Consider the following 22152-nt stretch of genomic DNA (forward strand, 5'->3'; position numbering starts at 1 on the left):
ATTTCTTTTTATGTTTGTTTTCTTGCTTGTATGTCTTAATTCTTGAGAAGCTTTTAGAATTTTTATCTCTCTTAAATTTTTCTTTAATGTGTTAAGTATTTTTCCAAATCTATCTTGTTGATATTCTGTCTGAAATCTTACACTTTTCTCTAATTCTGGGAAATTTTAGGATTCTTCGGAATTCTTTTTTTCATTATTTTTTAAAGCATTTCCTTCCAGGTTTTTCATCCCTCTTCTCTTCTGGAACTCCCATTTTAACTATATATCTTCCATATTTAATAACTTTAGCCTTATATCTTTCATCTTCTTATCTCTTCCTGATAATTTCTGGGAGAGTTCACCATCCTTATCTTCTAGTTTATGAATTCATTCTTAGTCTGAATCTATTTCACTATTCAACTTGTATATTGCCTTCTTTCTTTCAGCTATTATATTTTTTACACTTGTTAACTTTTTTATACAGTCTCATCCTATTTCAAATTTACAATATACTTTAGCCAGGCATGGTGGCACCTGCCTGTAGTCCCAGGTACTTGAGGCTGATGCAAGAGGATCCTTGAAGCCCAGGAGTTTGAGGCTTCAGTGAGCTATGATTGTGCCACTGCATTCCTGCCTGTATGACAGAGAGAAACCCTTTCTGTATAAAAAAAAATTAGATAATAATTTTTTTAAAATGTGTAACATTCTCCATTATTTCCTAGAAGACTTTTATTTTGATTATTTTATTTTATTTACTTATTTATTTTTCAGAGATGGGGGCTTGGTCTGTCACTCAGGCTGGAGTGCAGTGGTGCAATCTCAGCTTACTGCAGCCTCAACTTCCCAGGCTCAAGTGATCCTCCCACCTCAGCCCCAGGTGGCTAGGACTACAGGGGTGTGCCACCACAACCAGCTAATTTTTTTAAAATTTTTTTGTAGTGACAGGTTTTCACCATGTTGCCCAGGCAGGTCTCAAACTCCTTAGCTCAGGCAATCTGCCCGCCTTGGCATCCCAAAGTGCTGGGATTACAGGCGTGAGCCACCGTGCTCAGCCTATAAGGATTATTTTAAATTCTTGTTCTCACTGGTCCATTAATTCCGCTTCCTCTCATATAGGTTCTTCATTTTCGGGGTCCTCTTTTAAAAGGATTACATTATTTGGATGTATTATTTTTCTTTCTGAGCTCATATTACTCTGGATGTGTCATTCTCATGGCTGGTGATACGTATCTGGGGAGAGAGTTACTATCTGGGTCTAATTCTGCCACACCCTCAACATCCTCTCCGATCCCTTCCCTCCCAGTTTACTTAAGCAGAAGAGGATGTGCCTTTGGATGAACCTGTTGGGTCTCACTCCAGGTTCTGCTGCTCCTGAAATACCACTTCCCAAGGCTGACTCCTCCCTCTGTAGGCCCAAAGTGGAGGAATTAGCAGGAGGAGGGGATGTCAAGTGGTGAACTACAGGGTCTGGGTCCTCGTGGTGGTTTTGTATTGTGTCACCTTGGTTAAGCTGAGACTACTTTTCCCAGAATACCCTTCCCTGTATGGTTCTGGGTTGGAGTTGGCCTAAGGAAATTTGCTCAAGATTTGGAAGTTAGAAGTAAAGCAAGTCTGAAGGTTTTATGCTTCTGAAGGTTGTCATGGCTACAGGCAGTGAGAGAGCAATGCAAAGGTTCCAGAGTTCCAACTGTTTTGGTTTGTTTGTTTGTTTGTTTGTTTGTTTGTTTGTTTTGAGACAGGGTTTTACTCTGTTGCCCAGGCTGGGGTGCAGGGGCATGAACATGGCTCACTGCACCCTTGACCTTCTGGGCTCAAGCGATCCTCTTGCCTCAGGCTTCTGTTTAGCTGGGGCCACAGGCGGGCACCAAAATGCCTGGCTAATATTTTTGTTTTTATTTTGGTAGAGACGAGGTCTCACTTTGTTGCCCATGCTGTTCTCAAACTTCTCGGCTCAAGTGATCCTCCCACCTCGGCCTCCCAAAGTGCTGTGTTACAGGCATAAGCCACCGCACCTGGTCTCTACTTTGTTCTTACTCTTCTTCCTGACTCTGTGATCAGCTCTTTTTCCTCATTGACATCTCTTATCACCAGCAGAGGCCTACCACTAGACACCAGGTGAGAACTCACAGAAGTAGAATCTATGAAGAAGCAACAATCTTCTGTTGACTTTTTACAGTGGCTCCCTTTCTCTCTTCCACTGCAGGAAGCAAGATAAACTTATCTTCCTCATTTTCCAGCAAGCTCCAGCTTGTCTCCCCTCCACCCCCAACCAGTGCTTTCCAAGGGCCGATAAGTGATTTTCCCACCATCCTACAACTCCCTTTGTGACCTCTACTTCTCCGTCTCCTCCAACAATTGTGTAAAATCTCATTCCTATAATAATCATTCATTCCATGATATTTGCAGTGGTTCTACTTCCCTGGTTGAGCCCTGGTAGATACAGTTCCTGAGAACTTCATGGAGCAGTTTCTGCACCAAACCTGCCCTCTCTACCTCTGGACCTTTACGTGGAAAAGAGAAGTACATCTCTGTCTTGGGTTATCCACTGTTATTTTGGTCTGCCTTCCTGGAGCCAGGCCGCCACTGGTCTTGAACCCCTATCCTCCTCTAGACCATTATGGGAGACAGAAAGAACTTCTACCTTATCTGACACATTGCATTTTTTAGTTTCTAACAGGAACTTGCCTTATAGCTTAAGTAAATCCCACTTCCTCTACCTCACTTTTTACTTGGCTGTATTTTACTCACTCTTTGGTTTTTCTTGACGTCTAGATAAGTCTGATCCTTTTATTGTGCCAGCAGTCTCCCAATACCCTGGGCAGAACACCCATCACTTAGGAAATATTTGCTCCATGACTGTCTCCCCTACTAGACTAGACCCTGACTCTTTTTTCCTTGTTTTTGTTTTTGCTTTTTTGAGATATAGTTTCACTCTGTCACCCAAGCTGGAGTGCAGTGGCACAATCTTGGCTCACTGCAACCTCCAACTCTCAGGTTCAAGCAATTCTTGTGCCTCAGCCTCCTGAGTAGCTGGGATTACAGGCAAGTGCCACCACACCCAGCTATTTTTTGTATTTTTAGTACAGATGGGGTTTTGCTATGTGGGCCAGGCTGGTCTTGAACTCCTGACCTCAGGTGATCCTCCTGCCTCAGCTCCCAAAGTGCTGGGATTACAGGTGTGAACCACTGCGCCCAGCAACCCTGACTCGCTTGTTGTTGTTGTGTTTTGTTTTGTTTTGTTTTGTTTTTGAGACGGAATCTCACTCTTTCTCCCAGGCTTGTGTGCAGTGGCACAATCTTGGCTCACTGCAACCTCTGCCTCCCGGGTTCAAGCGATTCTCCTGCCTCGGCCTCCCGAGTAGCTGGGATTGCAGGTATGTGCTACCACACCCGGCTAATTTTTGTATTTTTAGTAGAGACGGCATTTTACCATGTTGACCAGGCTGGTCTTGAACACCTGACCTCAGTGGATCTGCCCGCCTTGGCCTCCCAAAGTGCTGGGATTACAGGCATAAGCCACCGCACCTGGCCCCAACCCTGACTCTTATTCCTGTTCTCCTCCCAGCCCATAACACAGAACTGACACACAGCAATTCATTGAATGAATGAACCTTTTTTAAGGTAGCTACAGAGAAGATAAACCTTTTGGTGGGTTTGGCTGAGATTGGTCTGTACAGCAGCTCTAAATTCCTTGAGCAGGGCCTGGCTTGTCCATGTCTTATGCTCTTTCATTTTAAAGCCTTGAGCTACTTTCTAAACATTGGGTGCCTCATAGCCAGTTACTGCACGTTAAGAGGATATGGTATGTGTGCTCCAGACATCAAGGCCACCAGACCCACCCCGCTATGTGTGACATGTGGAACACAGCATTGGGACATACCCAACCTTTGCTATCTTCTCTAAGAACTGCCTACCAAACACCTTTCCTGCCCAGGCTGGAGTGCAGTGGCATGATCTCGGCTCACCGCAACCTCCGCCTTCCGGTTTCAAGTGATTCTCCTGCCTCAGCCTCCTGAGGAGTGGGCCCAGCCTGGGGTCACCGCTATCCTGTGGAATACTTATATGAGTATTAGGAAAAAGTGTACTTTCTCAGCATACTTTATTGCCATCTGCTAAAGTGGTTTCATTATGAATACAGGTATTTACAGTGTCTCTCATGTGAATGGGACCCTTGGAGTTATCCACTGCACAGCCTGCATAACCAAATGTGGATACTGCCCTGCCAGCCTCCCATTAGCCTTATTAGCATCATGTGACCCTGCCTTCCTTGGAAGCCAGGCTGATTGGACCAGCAGTGGAGATCCCACTCAAGCTGGCCAATCAGATTGGTTCTCCCAGGAATTTGAAGTTGGGATAAGCAACTCCAGCTTGTCATCATTGCACTGGAAAAAACGTTGAATAGTGGCGGGCATGTTTCAGTTAGGTTTCCTGATTGCAAGCAACAGAAACCAATATTAATGTAAATGGATAACTTAAGCAAAATGGAATGTATTGGAAGTAGTCTCTGAAAGCCGGAGAACCAGGGGGCCAGAAAGGAGGAGGAGAAATGGAATAGCCTCACACCAGAATAGTCAGAATAGTCTGGTCAGGCCCCCACTGCTGGGTGAATGACCTCCATCCATTTCTCCCTCTTCTGTGTCTTTCCTGTAGGACTCATAGTCTTGGGCAAGAGCATCTGACCAGTCAAACTTCACTCAGGTGCCCAAACCTGGATATATGGCGATGGTGAGAGGAGTCCACCTGTATTTTTCTCCCTTAACTCAAAAAACTTTTTTTCCATTTATAAAAATATTTAGAACACATAAAACTAGACAACTTTAGCTAGGCATGGTGGCTTATGCCTGTAATCCCAGCACTTTGGGAGGCCGAGGCTGGTGATCACCTGAGGTCAGGAGTTCAAGACCAGCCTGGCCAACATGGTGAAACCCCATCTCTACTAAAAATACAAAAATTAGCCAGGCATGGTGGCACGTGCCTGTAATCCCAGCTACTCAGGATGCTGAGGCAGGAGAATCACTTGAACCTGGGAGGCGGAGGTTGCAGCGAGCCAATGTCATGCTCCCCATGCTGAGATCATGCCGCTGCACCCCAGCCTGGGCATTAGAGCAAGATCTTGTCTCTCTTTTTTTTTTTTTAGACGGAGTTTCGCTCTTTTGCTTAGGCTGGAGTGCAGTGGCATGATCTTGGCTCACTGCAATCTCCGCCTTCCGGTTTCAAGTGATTCTCCTGCCTCAGCCTCCTGAGGAGGCTGCAAGGCAGTTTGAAAGTTTCTTGCAAAATTAGACGTACTCTTACCACATAATTCAGCAATTGTACTCCTTGGGTTTTTGTTTTGTTTTGTTTTGTTTTGTTTTGTTTGTAGAGCTCTCAGCCTGCTGAAGATCTAGATGTTTATGATGATGGCTTATTTATTTATTTAACAGGTTTTTTTTTTTTTTGAGACAGAGTCTCACTCTGTCACCCGTGCTGGAGTACAGTGGCACAATCTCAGCTCACTGCAACCTCTGCCTCCTGGGTTCAAGCAATTCTCCTGCCTCAGCCTCCCAAGTAGCTGGGATTACAGGCACATGCCATCATATCTGGCTAATTTTTGTCTTTTTAGTAGAGATGGGGTTTTGCCATGTTGGCCAGGCTGGTCTTGAACTCCTGACCTCAGGTGATCCACCCGCCTTGGCCTTCCAAAGTGCTGGGATTACAGGCATGAGCCGCCACACCCGGCCTGTTTAACAGACTTTTAAAGAGTAATTTTAGGTTCTCAGCAAAACTGAGCAGAAAGTACAGAGTTCCCTCACATTCCTGTCCCCTCCAGCATTCCCACTATCAACATTCAGTACCATGGTGGTACATTTGTTACAGTGAATGAATCTACATTAGCACACCATTATCACTGAAAGTCAAGAATTTTCATCAAGGTCACTCTTGGCATTGCACATTCTATGGATTTGGACAAATGTGTAATGACAGGTATACATCATTATAGTATCATGCGGAGTATTTTCACTGCCTTAAACATCCTCTGTGCTCTATTCATCCCTTCAACCCTCCTAATCCCTGGTGATCCCAGGTGACCACTGATCTTTTTACTGTCTTCGTGGTCTTGCCTTTTCTAAAATGTCATATGGTCGGAATCATATAGGATGCAGTCCTTTTCAGATCAGCTTCTCTCATTTGGTGATATGAATATGTTTCCTTCATGTCTTTTCATGTCTTGATGGTGTGTTTCTTTTTACTGCCAAATAATAGTCCATTGTCTGGATGTTTATTTATCTATTCACCTACTGAAAAATATCTTCATTACTTCTAAGTTTTGGCAATTATGAATAAAGCTGTTATAAACATCCATGTGTAGATTTTTTGTATGGACATAAATTTTCAACTCATTCGGGTAAATACCAAGGAGTACAACTGCTGCATTGAATGGTAAGAGTATGTTTAGTTTCGCAAGAAACTGCCAAACTGTCTTCCAAAGTAGCCAAACCATTTTGCATTCCCACTAGCAATGAATGAGAGTTCCTGTTGCTCCATATCCTCGCCAGCATTTGGTATTATCAAAAGGAGAACCTTTCTCCTTTCTCCATGTGAGACGGCCTCTGTCAAATTCTTTCCTCTAAAGCAGCTTCTATGGCTAGATGTGCTGGCTCATATCTGTTATCCCAGCGCTTTGGGAGGCCGAGGCGGGTGGATCACTTGAGGCCAGGAGTTCAAGACCAGCCTGGCCAACATGGCAAAACCCCATCTCTACTAAAAATACAAAAGATTAGCTGGGCATGCAGGTGCATGCCTGTAATCCCAGCTACTCAGGAGGCTGAGGCAGGAGAATAGCTTGAAGCCAGGAGGTGGAGGTCGCAGTGAGCCCTAACCCTGCCACTGCACTCCAGCCTGAATGACAGAGTGAGACTGCCTCAAAAAATAAAATAAAATAAAATATCTTCGGCATAAATTTTTTGCATTTATGTAAGCAAAATGTGTGTGGGAATTATGATAGACCTTCATAGAGTCATTGTACTCTATCTTTGTTACCTCATATTCATTTAAATATTCTTGTTTTTCTTCATCAGTGACAACTCCCCACATTCCACCAATAATCTTGCCAATTTCCATCAATTTCAGGTCCGTATTGGAAGCCTTGACTCTGGCCCAGACATTTCTGCTGTACCTCATGTAGGGTAAGAGTGGCTTATCTTTGAGGGTTTTGGAATAGTAATACTAGAGGATGCCATGACCCGGGCTGTTGGTGCAGGGGTTCCCTCCCAGCCTGTAGCTGTAGGTGAGATGCCTGTGTGGAGTGCATCCCACAAACAGTGGTGTGCTGGGCACTTGTGCTGCAGGAGCTGGGGGGGTGGGGGGTAGGGCACAAGATGGTCTTTTTCACATTTTGAAAAATTAAGTTTTCATTTCCTTAAGAACAAATCTGATTAGGGAGGTTGGTGGATCACTTGAGCCCAGGAGTTCGAGACGAGCTTGAGCAACATGGTGAAACTCCATCTCTACAAAAAATACAAAAATTAGCTGAGCATGGTAGTGAGACAGGATTCTTTCCCTTGACCTTGACCCCCTTCATGGGCAGGAACTGGAGTGGCTCGTTTCACTTAGCCTGCAGTCCATGGATGGCTAAGTGTTAACAGCTCAGTGAAGGGTCAGGGTGACAGCCTCCTGCACCTGCCCTTTTTGACAGCCAAGTTCTGGCTCGGTGTCCGGGAAGAATCAGGTCACACGAATTGTTTGAAAGATGATGAATGCAGAAGGCTTTATTGAGCAGTGGAAGTGGCTCCTGATGGAAGGGGAGCTGGAAAAGAAGAAGGTGATCTTTTCCTGAAGCCACACTGTCTGAAGTTAGCTGTGTCTATCTGTAGTCTCCGATGCTCAGTTGCTTGCTCCTCTGCTTGCCACTCAGCCACTTATATCCCCAAGGCTCAGCAGCTTGCATCCCCAACAACGTGCATCAGCCACTTGTGTTGCTCTTTTCTTCTGCCAGCTGGTCTGGTTTTTATGGGCACAGGATAGGGGCATGGCAGGCCAAAAAGGCAATCACTTGGGTGGAAAAGCGGGGTCAGCTGTTTTCACTTAGGGCCGAGGTTTGAGGCTTGAGGGTGCAGTTTAGGTGGGAGCCCAGCTGTTCTGTATCAGTAGCACACTTGTAGTCCCAGTTATTCAGGAGGCTAAGGTGGGAGGATCACCTGAGCCCAGGAGGTCAAGGCTACAGTGAGCCATGATCACACCTCTGCACTCCAGCCTGGGTGACAGAGCAAGACTGTCAAAAAAAGCAAAAAAAGATAAAATCTTAAACATCATGGAAAGGAAGAGCATTCACAGCTCCAGCTTTGCTCCCATCCCTCTGGTTCTGTGGAGGGAGGAAAATGTCTGGATTTACCATCCCACACAGGTCACATCCAGTGTGAGAGGGTCAGGTCTCCCCGTATTAATATATTGTCTTATTTTCTGTGTTCTTGATACTCTGGCATCTGAGGCCTAGCTGAATGGAGATGGAGTGCCCCTACTCAGCCTAGCTGATTCTTAGAGAGAGCCAGGGACTCACCTAGCTGGGGAGTATGCCTTTCATAAGCAAATGAACCAATCCAGAGCCCATACTGTTCACCACCTCTTCTGTCTGACTCTTACAATCTGTCAGGCAATATTCCTCTCCCTTAGTCATTCCAGGGCCAGGTAGCAGGCAACTGTCAGAGGCATTTGAACCAGAGAAACTCCATCTTGAATGGGGGCTGAGTAAAATAAGGCTGAGGCCTCCTGGACTACATTCTCAGTAGGATTTTTAGTCACAGGATGAGAGAGGAGGTTGGCACAAGATACAGGTCACAAAGACCTTGCTGATAAAACAGCATGTGGTAAAGAAGCCAGCCACATCCCACCAAAACCAAGATGGCCATGAAAGTGACCTCTGGACATCCTCACTGCCCATTATATGCTAATTATAATGCATTAGCTTGCTAGAAGACACTCCCACCAGCACCATGACAATTTACAAATGCCATAGCAACGTCAGGAAGTTCCCCTATATGGTCTAAAAAGGGGAAGAAACCTCAGTTCTGGGAGTTGTCCACCCCTTTCCTGGAAAATTCATGAATAATCCACCCCTTGTTTAGCGTATAATGAAGAAATAACCATAAAAATAGCCAGTGAGCAGCCCATGCTGCTGTTCTGCCTATGCAGTGGCTTTCATGCACGTCCGTGTAGAGAGACCACCAAGAGGCTCTGTGTGAGCAACAAGACTGTTTATTTCACTTGGGTGCAAGTGGGCTGAGTCCAAAAAGAGAGTCAGCAAAGGGTGGTGGGATTATCATTAGTTCTTATAGGTTTGGGATAGGCAGTGAAGTTAGGAGCAATTTTTTGCGGGCAGGGGTTGGATCTTACAAAGTACATTCTCAAGGGCGGGGAGAATATTACAAAGTACCTTCTTAAGGGTGGGGAGGGTGTATCCTACAAAGTACATTCACAAGGGCAGGGGAATATCACAAAGTACATTATCGCAAGGGTGGGGAAGGTGTATTGTCACAAAGTTAATTGATCAGTTAGGGTGGGGCAGGAACAAATCACAATGGTGGAATGTCATCAGTTAAGGCAGGAACTGGCTATTTTCACTTCTTTTGTGGATCTTCAGTTGCTTCAGGCCATCTGGATGTATATGTGCAGGTCACAGGGGATATGATGGCTTAGCTTGGGCTCAGAGGCCTGACATTCCTGTCTTCTTATATTAATATGAAAAACAAAACAAAATAGTGGTGAAGTGTTAGGGCAGCAAAAATTTTGGGGGTGGTATGGAGAGATAATGGGCGATGTTTCTCAGGGCTGCTTTGAGGGGATTAGGGGCGGCGTGGCAACCTACAGTGGGAAAGATTAAACTGAAGAAAGATTTTGGGGATAAGGGGTGATATTGTGTGGTTGTCAGGAGCATTTGTTGTATAGAATGATTGGTGATGGCCTGGATGCAGTTTTGTATGAATTGAGAAACTAAACAGAAAACACAAGGTCTGAATAAAAGAAGGAGAAAAATAGGTATTAAAGGACTAAGAATTGGGAGTACCCAGGACATCCAATTAGAGAGTGTCCAAGAGAGTTTAGCATAATTATTTGCTTGGTTGGTGAGTTTTTGGGCTCTGTCCTTGAGTTTTTTTATGTTGTCATATACCAGGCCAGATTGATTTAGGTAAAAACAACACTCTTCATTTAAAAACATAGAGTCCTCCTTTTTTTTTTTTTTAGCAGTGAGTAAGTCGAGGCCTTGGTGGTTTTGGAGGAAAGAGAAATGCAAAGCCAGCAACTGTTTGTTAAAGAAGGATTAGAAACGGCTTGCAGAGAGTGAGTGAGACTGATAGTGTTGTGGAGATAGCTGGGGAGAGGTAGAGAGTGGCATAAGAACAGGAAAGAGAATAAGAGTGAGTATAAAAGTAAAGAATAGTACTTCATCAGGGTGAAAGTATTGGAGGGTGCCCTGCCAGCAAAGATCATCTACCCACTCCAAGAGGGAGTTAAAGTGGCAGTTTGGGGATAGTACCAGAAGATGTCCATTATGATGGTTTGGAGGAAAAGTGTAAACCGGCAGTGTAAACAGGGGCAAGGCATTTATGAGTAGTTGAGAATGGTGAATAAGAGTATGACTAGACAGAAGATAGTAGAGATGACAAGTTTTTGGGGCACAGTCCAAGTATTGGGGGTGACTGTGTAAAGCCCTGTTGCAAAAAGTAGGGTAAGGACGAATAGACCTAATAGAAAGAAGGGATGTATTAGGCTCGTAGGGTTATTATGTGAGTGAGCTTAAGGGAAGTAGGGGAGAGAACTTGTGACTTCCAGGAGGAAGAGGAGAGATCAGGCTGTCTGTCTGATGGACACAGCTTTATTCTGGATCAGTGAACCTAATGGGGAGGGTCCTGCAGGCAGACAGCAGTTGGGGTACTATAGATGACTAAGTAGGGTCCAGTCCATCAAGCTTGTAGAGTTTGAGGGGTCAAATTCTTAACAAGAACTGATCATCCAGCTAGGGTGTCTTTATATGGCTGGGAATCCAGAGTAGGCAAGAGAAGATTAGCAGCCTGGTGAATTTCCTGTCTAGCCTGCTGAAGGACAGGAAAATAGTCGCCTAGAGGGCTGGTGTCTGGGATGAGGTTGGGGCCGAGCAAGAAGGTGCATCCATATAAAAGTTCAAATGGACTGTACCCTGTAGCATCTGGAGGACAGGCTCTAATTCTGAGAAGGGCAAGAGGTAAAAGTACTGTCCAGTCCTTTTTAAGTTGGAGGCTGAGTTTGGTGAGGTGTGTCTTTGAAAGACCATTAGTCCATTCTACCTTTCCTGAAGATTGAGGATGGTAAAGGGTATTAAGGTTCCACTGAATACCAAGAGCCTGAGAAACTGCTTGGGTGATTTGACTATAAAGGCTGGTCTGTTATCAGACTGTACAGAGGTGGGAAGGCCAAACCAAGGAATTATGTCTGACAGAAGGGAAGAAATGTCAGAGGTGGCCTTCTCAGACCCTGTGAAGTGAAAGTGTCTATCCATCCAATGAAAGCGTCTACTCAGACCAAGAGGTATTTTAGTTTCCTGACTCGAAGCAGGTGAGTAAAGTCAATTTGCCAGTCCTGGGCGGGGGCAAATCCCCGAGCTTGATGTGTAGGGAAGGGAGGGGGCCTGAACAATCCCTGAGGAGTAGTAGAATAGCAGATGGAACACTGAGAAGTGATTTCCTTGAGGATAGATTTCCATGATGGAAAGAAAATGAGAGGTTCTAAGAGATAGGCTAGCGGTTTGTAACCTACATGGAAGAGGTTATGAAATGACGACAGAATAGAATGGGCCTGTGAGGCTGGAAGGAGATATTTTCCTTGGTCCAAGAACCATTTGCCTTGTGTGGGAAGATATTGATAGGTGGAAGTTTCAGTGGGAGAGTAGGTGGGAGTGACCAATGAGAAGGAGAAAAACTGGCCATGAGGGACAGAAGTTGGAATGCCAGCAGCTTCTTTAGCTACCTTGTCAGCATAAGCATTGCCCTGAGAGATGGGATCTGACGCCTTTTGATGGCCCTTGCAGTGAATGACTCCAGCTTCCTTTGGAAGTAAAGCGGCCTAGAGAAGAGTTTTTATTAAAGAGGCATTAATGATGGAGGACCCTTGCATAGTGAGGAAACCTCTTTCAACACATATGACAGCATGGTGGTGCAAGATATGGGAGGCATATTTAGAGTCAATATAAATATTGATGCATAGTCCCTTTGCAAGAGTGAAGGCCCAAGTTAAGGAAATGAGTTCAGCTTGCTGAGAGGTAGTGGAGGGGGGCAGAGAAGTAGCCTCAATGATAGATATGGAATATACTATAGCATAGCCTGCCTTTGCTGGTGAGTGGCAATCAGGCCTGGTGGAACTGCCATCAATAAACCAAATGTGATTAGGGTGAGGAACAGGAAAGAATGAAATATGCAGAAATGGAGTGAATGTCAGGGGGATCAGAGAGATACAGTCATGGGGGTAAGGTGTGGTATCTCGAATAATGTGGGGGCCAGCCTAAAACAGTAAGGTCAAGTTGTTTGGACAGAAAGGCTACAGGGTGTGGTCCTGGCTCTTGTGTAAGAATTCCAACTGCACAGCCCTGCACTTCAGCTGTGTGTAATGAAAAAGGGTTGGGATGAGTTAGGGAGAGCTAGTATGGGAGCAGCTGCTAGGGCTGTTTTTAAGGAATGTAAAGAAGAGTGGGGAAAGAATTTAGGATCTATGGGGTCAACTAGGTTTCCTTTTGTGAGTTTATATAATGGTTTAATCAGATGGCAAAACAAGGTATCCAAAGGCGAAAGTATCCGACCATGACCAGGAAGGAAAGGAGTTGTTGTTTTGCAGAAGGGGTTGGGGTTTGAGAGACCAGCCAGACATGATTGGCAGGGAGAGCATGCGTGTTTTCATGAAGAATTATGCTGAGGTAGGTAATGGATGGGGAAGAAATTTGAGCTTTGGAGGGGGATAACTGATGTCCTTTGGAGAATAAATGTTGAAGGAGCAGGAGGGTATCTTGTTGAGAAGACTCAAAGCAGGGACTACAGAGTAGAAGGTCATCAATGTATTGAATAAGGTGGGAAGCAGAGAGGTGGAAAGAAAGTAAATCATGAGAAAGGGCTTGGCTGAAGTAATGAGGGCTGTCCCAGAAGCCTTGTGGCAGTACAGCCCAGGTAAGTTGCTGGGACTGATGGGTGTCAGGGTCAGTCCAGGTAAAAGCAAAGAGGGGCTGGGACAAGGGGTGCACGGGAATCGTGAAAAAAGAGTCTTTAAGATCAAGAATGGAATAGTGAGTTGTGGAGGGAGGTATTGAGGACAAAAGAGTGTACGGGTTGGGCACCACAGGGTGGATAGGCAAAACAATTTGGTTAATAAGGCGCAGATCCTGAACCAACCTGTAAGACTTGTCCGGTTTTTGGACAGGTAAGATGGGGGAATTGTAAGGAGAGTTTGTAGGCTTTAGTAGCCCATGCTGTAGCAGGTGAGTGATAACAGGCTTCAATCCCCTTAAAGCCTGTTGTGGGATGGGATACTGGTGTTGAGCAGGGTAAGGGTGATTAGGTTTTTTTTTCTTTTTTATTGATCATTCTTGGGTGTTTCTCGCAGAGGGGGATTTGGCAGGGTCACAGGACAATAGTGGAGGGAAGGTCAGCAGATAAACAAGTGAACAAAGTTCTCTGGTTTTCCTAGGCAGAGGACCCTGCGGCCTTCCGCAGTGTTTGTGTCCCTGGGTACTTGAGATTAGGGAGTGGTGATGACTCTTAACGAACATGCTGCCTTCAAGCATCTGTTTAACAAAGCACATCTTGCACCGCCCTTAATCCATTCAACCCTGAGTGGATACAGCACATGTTTCAGAGAGCACAGGGTTGGGGGTAAGGTCACAGATCAACAGGATCCCAAGGCAGAAGAATTTTTCTTAGTACAGAACAAAATGAAAAGTCTCCCATGTCTACCTCTTTCTACACAGACACGGCAACCATCCGATTTCTCAATCTTTTCCCCACCTTTCCCCCCTTTCTATTCCACAAAACCGCCATTGTCTTCATGGCCGGTTCTCAATGAGCTGTTGAGTACACCTCCCAGATGGGGTGGTGGCCGGGCAGAGGAGCTCCTCACTTCCCAGTAGGGGCGGCCGGGCAGAAGCGCCCCTCACCTCCCGGACGGGGCGGCTGGCCGGGCGGGGGGCTGACCCCCCACCTCCCTCCCGGACAGGGCGGCTGGCCGGGCAGAGGGGCTCCTCACTTCCCAGTAGGGGCGGCCGGGCAGAGGCGCCCCTCACTTCCCCGACGGGGCGGCCGGCCCGGCGGGGGGCTGACCCCCCCACCTCCCTCCCGGATGGGGCGGCTGGCCGGGCAGAGGGGCTCCTCACTTCCTGGTAGGGGCGGCCGGGCAGAGGCGCCCCTCACCTCCCGGACAGGGCGGCTGGCCGGGCGGGGGGCTGATCCCCCCACCTCCCTCCCGGACGGGGCGGCTGGCAAGGCGGGGGGCTGACCCCCCCACCTCCCTCCCGGACGGGGTGGCTGGCCGGGCGGGGGGCTGACCCCCCCACCTCCCTCCCGGACGGGGCGGCTGGCCGGGCAGAGGGGCTCCTCACTTCCCAGTAGGGGCGGCCGGGCAGAGGCGCCCCCCACCTCCTGGACAGGGCGGCTGGCCGGGCGGGGGGCTGATCCCCCCACCTCCCTCCCGGACGGGGCGGCTGGCCGGGCGGGGGGCTGACCCCCCCACCTCCCTCCCGGACGGGGCGGCTGGCCGGGCGGGGGGCTGACCCCCCCACCTCCCTCCCGGACGGGGCGGCTGGCCGGGCAGAGGGGCTCCTCACTTCCCAGTAGGGGCGGCCGGGCAGAGGCGCCCCCCACCTCCTGGACAGGGTGGCTGGCCGGGCGGGGGGCTGATCCCCCCACCTCCCTCCCGGACGGGGCGGCTGGCCGGGCGGGGGGCTGACCCCCCCACCTCCCTCCCGGACGAGGCGGCTGGCCGGGCAGAGGTGCTCCTCACTTCCCGGTAGGGGCGGCCGGGCAGAGGCGCCCCTCACCTCCCGGACGGGGCGGCTGGCCGGGCGGGGGGCTGACCCCCCCACCTCCCTCCCGGACGAGGAGGGAGGACGCTCCTCACTTCTCAGACGGGGTGGCTGCTGGGCGGAGGGGCTCCTCACTTCTCAGACGGGGCGGTTGCCAGGCAGAGGGTCTCCTCACTTCTCAGACAGGGCAGCCGGGCAGAGACGCTCCTCACATCCCGGACGGGGCGGCAGGGCAGAGGTGCTCCCCACATCTCAGACGATGGGCGGCCGGGCAGAGACGCTCCTCACTTCCCAGATGTGATGGCGGCCGGGAAGAGGCGCTCCTCACTTCCTAGATGGGATGGCGGCCGGGCAGAGACGCTCCTCACTTTCCAGACTGGGCAGCCAGGCAGAGGGGCTCCTCACATCCCAGACGATGGGCGGTCAGGCGGAGACGCTCCTCACTTCCCAGACGGGGTGGCTGCCAGGCAGAGGCTGCAATCTCGGCACTTAGGGAGGCCAAGGCAGGCGGCTGGGAGGTGGTTGTAGCGAGCCGAGATCACGCCACTGCACTCCAGCCTGGGCGCCATTGAGCACTGAGTTAACGAGACTCCGTCTGCAATCCCGGCACCTCGGGAGGCCGAGGCTGGCGGATCACTCGCGGTTAGGAGCTGGAGACCAGCCCAGCCGACACATCGAAACCCCGTCTCCACCAAAAAAATACGAAAACCAGTCAGGCGTGGCGGCGCGCGCCTGCAATCGCAGGCACTCGGCAGGCTGAGGCAGGAGAATCGGGCAGGGAGGTTGCAGTGAGCTGAGATGGCAGCAGTACCGTCCAGCTTCGGCTCGGCATCAGAGGGAGACCGTGGAAAGAGGGGAGAGGGGAGAGGGGAGAGGGGGGAGGGGAGAGGGGAGAGGGGAGAGGGAGGTCTATCTACCACACAGTCTTGGGTGCAAAGTCGGGTGATTAGGTTTTAATGGGATAGTAATGGGCATGTGATCAGTTGCCAGGACGGGAGTAGAGGTGTCCCCATACCTGTGGGTTAAGGTGGCAGGATACAAGAGAAAGACATGAAGGAGGCTTTGGGTTGTGAAGAAGGGCAGCAATGAGATGTGGCTGTAGTCCAGGAATAGTCAGGGAAGCAGATAATTTGGTTAAGATGTCTCGGCCTAATAAGGGAACTGGGCAGGTGGGGATAACTAAAAAGGAGTGTTTAAAAGAATGTTGTCTGGCCGGCTGCGGTGGCTCACGCCTGTAATCCCAACACTTTGGGAGGCCGAGGCAGTTGGATCACGAGGTCAGGAGATGGAGACCATCCTGGCTAACACGGTGAAACCCCGTCTCTACTAAAAATACAAAAAAATAAATAAATAAATAGGCATGGTGGTGGGCGCCTGTAGTCCCAGCTACTCGGGAGGCTGAGGCAGGAGAATGGCATGAACCTAGGAGGCGGAGCTTGCAGTGAGCCAAGACCCCGCCACTGCACTCCAACCTGGGCAACAGAGCGAGACTCCATCTCAAAAAAAAAAAAAAAAGAATGTTGTCCAAGTTGGCACTAGAGTTGGAGAGTTTTAAGAGGTTTAGCAGCCTGGCCGTCAATACCCACAACAGTTATGGAGGCAAGGAAATAGGCCCTTGAAAAGAAGATAAAGTAGAGTGGGTAGCCTCCATATTGATTAAGAAGGGGATGGACTTACCTTCCACTGTAAGAGTTATCCAAAGCATCTGTGATGGTTCAGGAGGCTCCTGGCCTCATGATCTGCCCACCCCGGCCTCCCAAAGTGCTGGGATTACAGGCATGAGTCACTGTGCCCCGCACAAATTATCTTTTCAACAGCAATCATCTCCTGATCTGTTAGCCTCACTATACCTGAATAAAAACAGAATCCCAGGTACAGTAACAATAGTCTTCCATCGGAAATTGGGTGCTGTTAGGAAGGGGTATAGATGCTGAGTCACTTCAAAATGACAACTATCTACTGCACAATGCAGACAGAAGCAAATTAAGCCAGTCAGGAGTATGGGGGTAGGGTAGACAGGAGAATGGCAGGCAACTGGGAAAGCTTGAAAGAGAGTTGAGGAGAGCAACTCCAGTTTATCACTGTCAAGCTCCTAGATCTAGGCCCTTAGAAGGTCCACTTCTAACTCTGCAACTTCGAGACTGTGACAAGACCGTGTTTCCTTCCAGGAAGCACCCCGCTTTTTGTTAAGCAAGTCTAAGTTTTTGCTCCTTGCAGCCCATGATTCCTCCTTATAACAGGGAATTTTGCAACCCACATAGATGCACCTCAAACTATACAAACGCCTTTATCCAGCCTATGGCCCAGTGGTTATCTGTCCAGGCACCTCCTGCCTTTCCCCTTCCCTCTCCTTCCCCAGCCTGACCACCTCTGGGCTTAGGATCCCAGGCCAGTGCCTTCCTAGCCCGGATGCTCCCTTCTTTTCTGGTCCAGCTACCTCCCACCTCGCCTTCCTTGACCTCAGGTGGGGTTTCCCTTCTGCAGAGCAGGGATGGAGGCAGGGGTCCTCCCAGCAGAGAAGCCCTGTGTTCCTCCTCTCTTGCCTGAGCAGCCCCACCCCCAAGGCTGGCAGAGGCTGGCCCTGCAGCTCCTGATCGTCTCCCTCTGGTCTGACTGCCTTACCTTTTTAGCCTAAATCCCAGCCCCTCCTTTTAGGAACTGTCATCATGTTTAATCCTGCCTGGGGGAGACCCCCTCCACCTTCCTAAATGGAAGTATTCCATTACATGCTAAAGTGCAGTTTAAGTAGCTGTAAGGAAGTGTGACAGAAAGTCTGTCAGAGTGGGGCTGGACTTGCCAAAACTTGGTGTGATGTGGGGACTCTGTCAACGTGCTCCTAGGGAAACCTGAGCCGAGCTGAGGCTGGGGCTGGCAGGATGTTCAAGGTAAGAGGCAGGAAGTGGTGTGGGGGAGGGGCAGCCAAAGCGCTGGACCCCCAGGTGGCCTGAGAAGGACTCCCAGTGGGTGGGGGCCGGGGACTTCTTCCTCGTCATTGTGCTGCCAGACAAAGGCAGATGGGTCACCAGGACACCCAGACTGCATTAGGGTGGCCAGGTTGGGCCCAACTCTTGTTGGAACAGGAGTGGGGGTAGAAGGTGGGTAGGGAGGAGGAGGTTGGACAGGATTTCCTCCAAGTGTTTCAGCCTGAGGCCAGAGGCATCCGGACCTGGAGAGGAAAGGCTCTCCCTCCAGAGGAGAGAAGTTGGTGGTTCCTGGAGGAGAAAACCGGTGCCTTGGCAGCTGGAGGGCCCAGGCCTGGACACCAACAATATTGAACAGCATGAACGGTGCCCAAAGACGGCCAATGGAGCAAATACTGGCAATGGCCCAGCCAGAGTCCATAGACCTTTCCTGGCCACTTCTTGGTGCCCCTCTCTCCCACATGCCCTGGTTTAATCTACACATGCCCAATCTTTATTCTTTTTCTTTCTTTCTTTTTTTTTGAGACGGAGTCTTGCCTTGTCGCCAAGGTTGGAGTGCAGTGGCATGATCTCGGCTCACTGCAACCTCCGCCTCCAGGATTCAAGTGATTCTCTTGCCTCAGCCTCCCGAGTAGCTGGGATTACAGGCATCCGCCACCACACCCAGCTAATTTTTGTATTTTTAATAGAGATTGGGTTTCACCAGGTTGGCCACGCTGGTCTCGAACTCCTGACCTCAGGTGATCCACCCGCCTCGGCCTCCCAAAGTGCTGGGATTACAGGCGTGAGCCACCGCACCCGGTGATGCCCAATCTTTAGATGAAACCTCCTCTCTGTCTGGCCCAGGGCTGGGTGGTCACAGAGTCAAGGCTCAGTCTGCATTATTTCCTTGGCCTCTCCCCCGGCATCTTCTGCACCTCACTCTGCACTCCCCGATCCCTCCAGGTGAGCCCAGGACCTGCCACACTGTGCCAGCCTCGCCCAAGCCACCCTCCAGCCAGGACGCAGTCTTTCCTGACTCAGCAGGCTGAGGCACCTGAGGCTTTCATTTTAATTATGAACCACTTCAAAGCCTTTCTGGAAGCAGGTGAGAGACAAAAGTGTAAACAAGTGAATGAGTGAGTCATCCGGCCCTCCCTGCCTGGATATTCCTGTCATCCATCCTGCCTCTCTCTCACCCACAGTCTCTGCAATAACCAACCTGGGTTCTCTCCTAATGTGGGGATTGTCCTGGAGCCCAGGCCTTCCAAGGCTCCTCCGCCCGCCAACATCACCTACCTTATCTTCCTCTTCAGCACATCCCCAACATTGTCTAAGCGGTAACTCACCTGAGCAAAGCACTTGACACGGATTCATTCATTTACTCCTCACAACAACCTGATGAGGTAGGTACTATTATGTCCATTTTACAAGTGGCAAAAACAAGGCCTAGAGAGGTGAAGTAACTTATCTGTCTAAGGTTACACAGGTTGGTAGTGGGCCCAAGGTTCAAATTCCAGCAGTTAGGCTGGGCGCGGTGGCTCATCCCTGTAATCCTAGCACTTTGGAAAGCTGGGGCGGGTGGATTGCCTGAGGCCAGGATTTCAAGACCAGCCTGACCAATATGGCAAAACCCCATCTCTGCTAAAAATACAAAAATTAGTCAGGCATGGTGGCAGGTGCTGCGGTCCCAGCTACTTGGGAGGCTGAGACAGAAGAACTGCTTGAACCCAGGAGGCAGAGGTTGCAGTGAGCTGAGATTGTGCCACTGCACTCTACCCTGGACGACAGAGCAAGACTCCATCTCAAAAAAAAAAAAAAAAAAAAAAAAATTCTAGCAGTCTGTTTCCAGAATCACTCCCCAGCCCCCACTTCCCCTCCCCTCCCCTTCTCTTCCCATTTCTTTTCTTTTCTTGAGACAGGGTCTTGCTCTGTTGCCCAGGCTGGAGTACAGTGGCCCAATCACAGCTCACTGCAGCCTTGACCTCTTGGGCTCAAGCAAGCCTCCCACCTCAGCCTCCCACCCCAAGTAGCTAGAATGAAAAGCATGCACCACCATGCCCAGCTAATTTTTAAATTTTTTTTTTTTTGTAGAATGAGGTCTCACCATGTTGCCCAGGCTGGTTCAAACTCCTGGGCTTAAGCAATCCTCCCACCTTGGCTTCCCAAAGTGGTGGGATTACAAGGCAGGAGCCACTGCTTCCAGCCTGGGTCAGTAGTTTTAAAAACATTTGTATTTATTTCTATCATTACAGAGATGGGGTCTCACTATGTTACCCAGGCAGGTCTTAAGCTCCTGGGCTCAAGTGATCCACCTGCTTTGACCTCCCAAAGTACTGGGATTACAGGTGTGAGCCACCACGCCTGGCCAAGAGTCCATACTTTTGTGTGTGTGTGTGTGACAGAGTCTCACTCTGTCACCCAGGCTGGAGTACAGTGGCGCGATCTTGGCTGACTGAAACCTCCGCCACCCGGGTTCAAGTGATTCTCCTGCCTCAGCCTTCCGAGTAGCTGGGAGTACAGGCATGTGCAACAATGCCCAACAATGCCCAACTAATTTTTGTATTTTCTGTAGAGATGGGGTTTCACCATGTTGGCCAGGCTGGTCTCAAACTCCTGACCTCAGGTGATCCGCCCGCCTTGGCCTCCCAAAGTGCTGGGATTACAGGCATGAGCCACCATGCCCGGCCTCAATTCCACCTTTCTAACTGGCTCCCAGGTGCTGTTGATACTGCTGGTCCCAGCAAAAGTCCATACTTTCAAGCACTACCTATATACCCTCCCTCTCTCCTCTTTTTCCCTTACAGAATTCTCAACTACACACACACATACACTCACACACCTGTGCAAACTGCATTCTCAGGATCTCTTCCAAGTGCAGTTGCCCTGTAGCTCTGAGTTCTGGCTCCGCTCCAATTATGCACACTTATTTGCTTGACAAAGCTCAACCCATAACAAGCACATACTCTCCCTATACTCCCTCTTCTCCAAGGTCAGGAGAAGAGAGAGCCTCTCAGCTCTGGGTGTGTGTGTGTGTGTGTGTGTGTGTGTGTGTGTGTGTGTGTGTGTTGGGGGAGAGGGCAGGATAATCGAGGTGACTTCTTGGTGAGACCTCTGCTCTGGATATCAGTTTTTGGAAGATTCATGGCGGGGACTAGAGGGAAGGCTGGAGGATGGGGAGTTGCAAAGCTGACCCTGCAGCCCATTTCTCTCCATCCAACTGTGACCAGAGCCTCAGCCTCACATTTAGGGAGGGGAGCAAGGGGTGGAGTGTGCAGTGGGGGAGATGTTGGTGGGTGAACATCTCATCACATCCCAGGTCCCATAGCTGGAGAGTCATCGCTGCAGCAAGCTCTTGAGTCAGACAAGCCTGAGTCTGAATCTCACTGCTTTGTGGCCTTGGGCAAGTTCTTGACCTTTCTGAGCCTTAATTACTTAAAGTGGAAAGTGAGATAATGGCAGCTAATTCTAGATGTTGAGTCAACTCCATTTTGCAACCACTATAGTAGTGATTGATTCTGAAAAGAATCATCAATGGAAGCTAAAACTATTGGGCAAAAATTTGCTGGGGAAAGGACAGTCTCAAAGTATTTTTCCACAGAGCACTGAATAACTTCAAAGGGGAAAAACAATAACCTTTACAATGGATAGATCTGGCAGGAACCATGTTAACCAAGTGATCAAAGGTAGCATCACCAATAATGGGGCAAACCGACATCCTGTGCTTCCCCATTGATGCGCCGAGAAGGACACAGCATTGCTCATGCAGCAACCTTGTCAAAAATGCGTAAACGGAATCTAATCATGAGAAAACTGCCAGACAGCCAAACTCTTCAGAAATGTCAATATAATGAAAGGCAACAAAGATTGAGAATAACTTTACCAGGTTAAAGAAAACTAAAAAGATATGACAACTGACTGCAACGCAGAATCCTGGACCAGACCCTGGATCTGGTCAAAAGAAAAATGCTTTAAACGACAGTATTGGGACAAAGGGTAAAATTTGAATGTGGATCATGTAATAGATGAATAATATATTGTATCAATGATATGTCTGTGACTTGGTAATTGTTCTGAGGAAATGTAAGAGAATATATTTATTATTTATTATTATTTTTTTTGAGACCAAGTCTTGCTCTATCACCCAGGCTGGAATGCAATGGCGCAATCTCAGCTCACTGCAACCTCCGCCTCCCAGGTTCAAGCGATTCTCTTGCCTCAGCCTCCTGAGTAGCTGGGATTACAGGCGCTCACCATCACATG

The 22152-nt window shown here is 48.9% G+C and overlaps 1 long non-coding RNA gene across 4 annotated transcripts; it reads left to right on the top strand.

The window, feature by feature from the left end:
- The first annotated feature begins 1690 nt into the window (after positions 1-1690).
- LOC107966817 (uncharacterized) lies at positions 1691-21940 on the top strand. 4 transcript variants are annotated; one of them, XR_008537605.2, is made up of 6 exons: positions 2015-2094; positions 4630-4704; positions 7090-7145; positions 18856-18997; positions 19095-19295; positions 21491-21940. It is a non-coding gene; the product is annotated as an uncharacterized LOC107966817 (long non-coding RNA). The 4 variants fall into 4 exon arrangements; XR_001706796.3 differs by lacking the exon at positions 4630-4704 and having other exon boundaries at positions 1691-2094; positions 19206-19295; XR_008537604.2 differs by lacking the exon at positions 4630-4704 and having other exon boundaries at positions 1703-2094; positions 21209-21940.
- Positions 21941-22152: the final 212 nt, after the last annotated feature.

The sequence above is a fragment of the Pan troglodytes genome, chromosome 8 (genome assembly GCF_028858775.2).
Source record: "Pan troglodytes isolate AG18354 chromosome 8, NHGRI_mPanTro3-v2.0_pri, whole genome shotgun sequence".
Lineage (NCBI taxonomy): Eukaryota > Metazoa > Chordata > Mammalia > Primates > Hominidae > Pan > Pan troglodytes.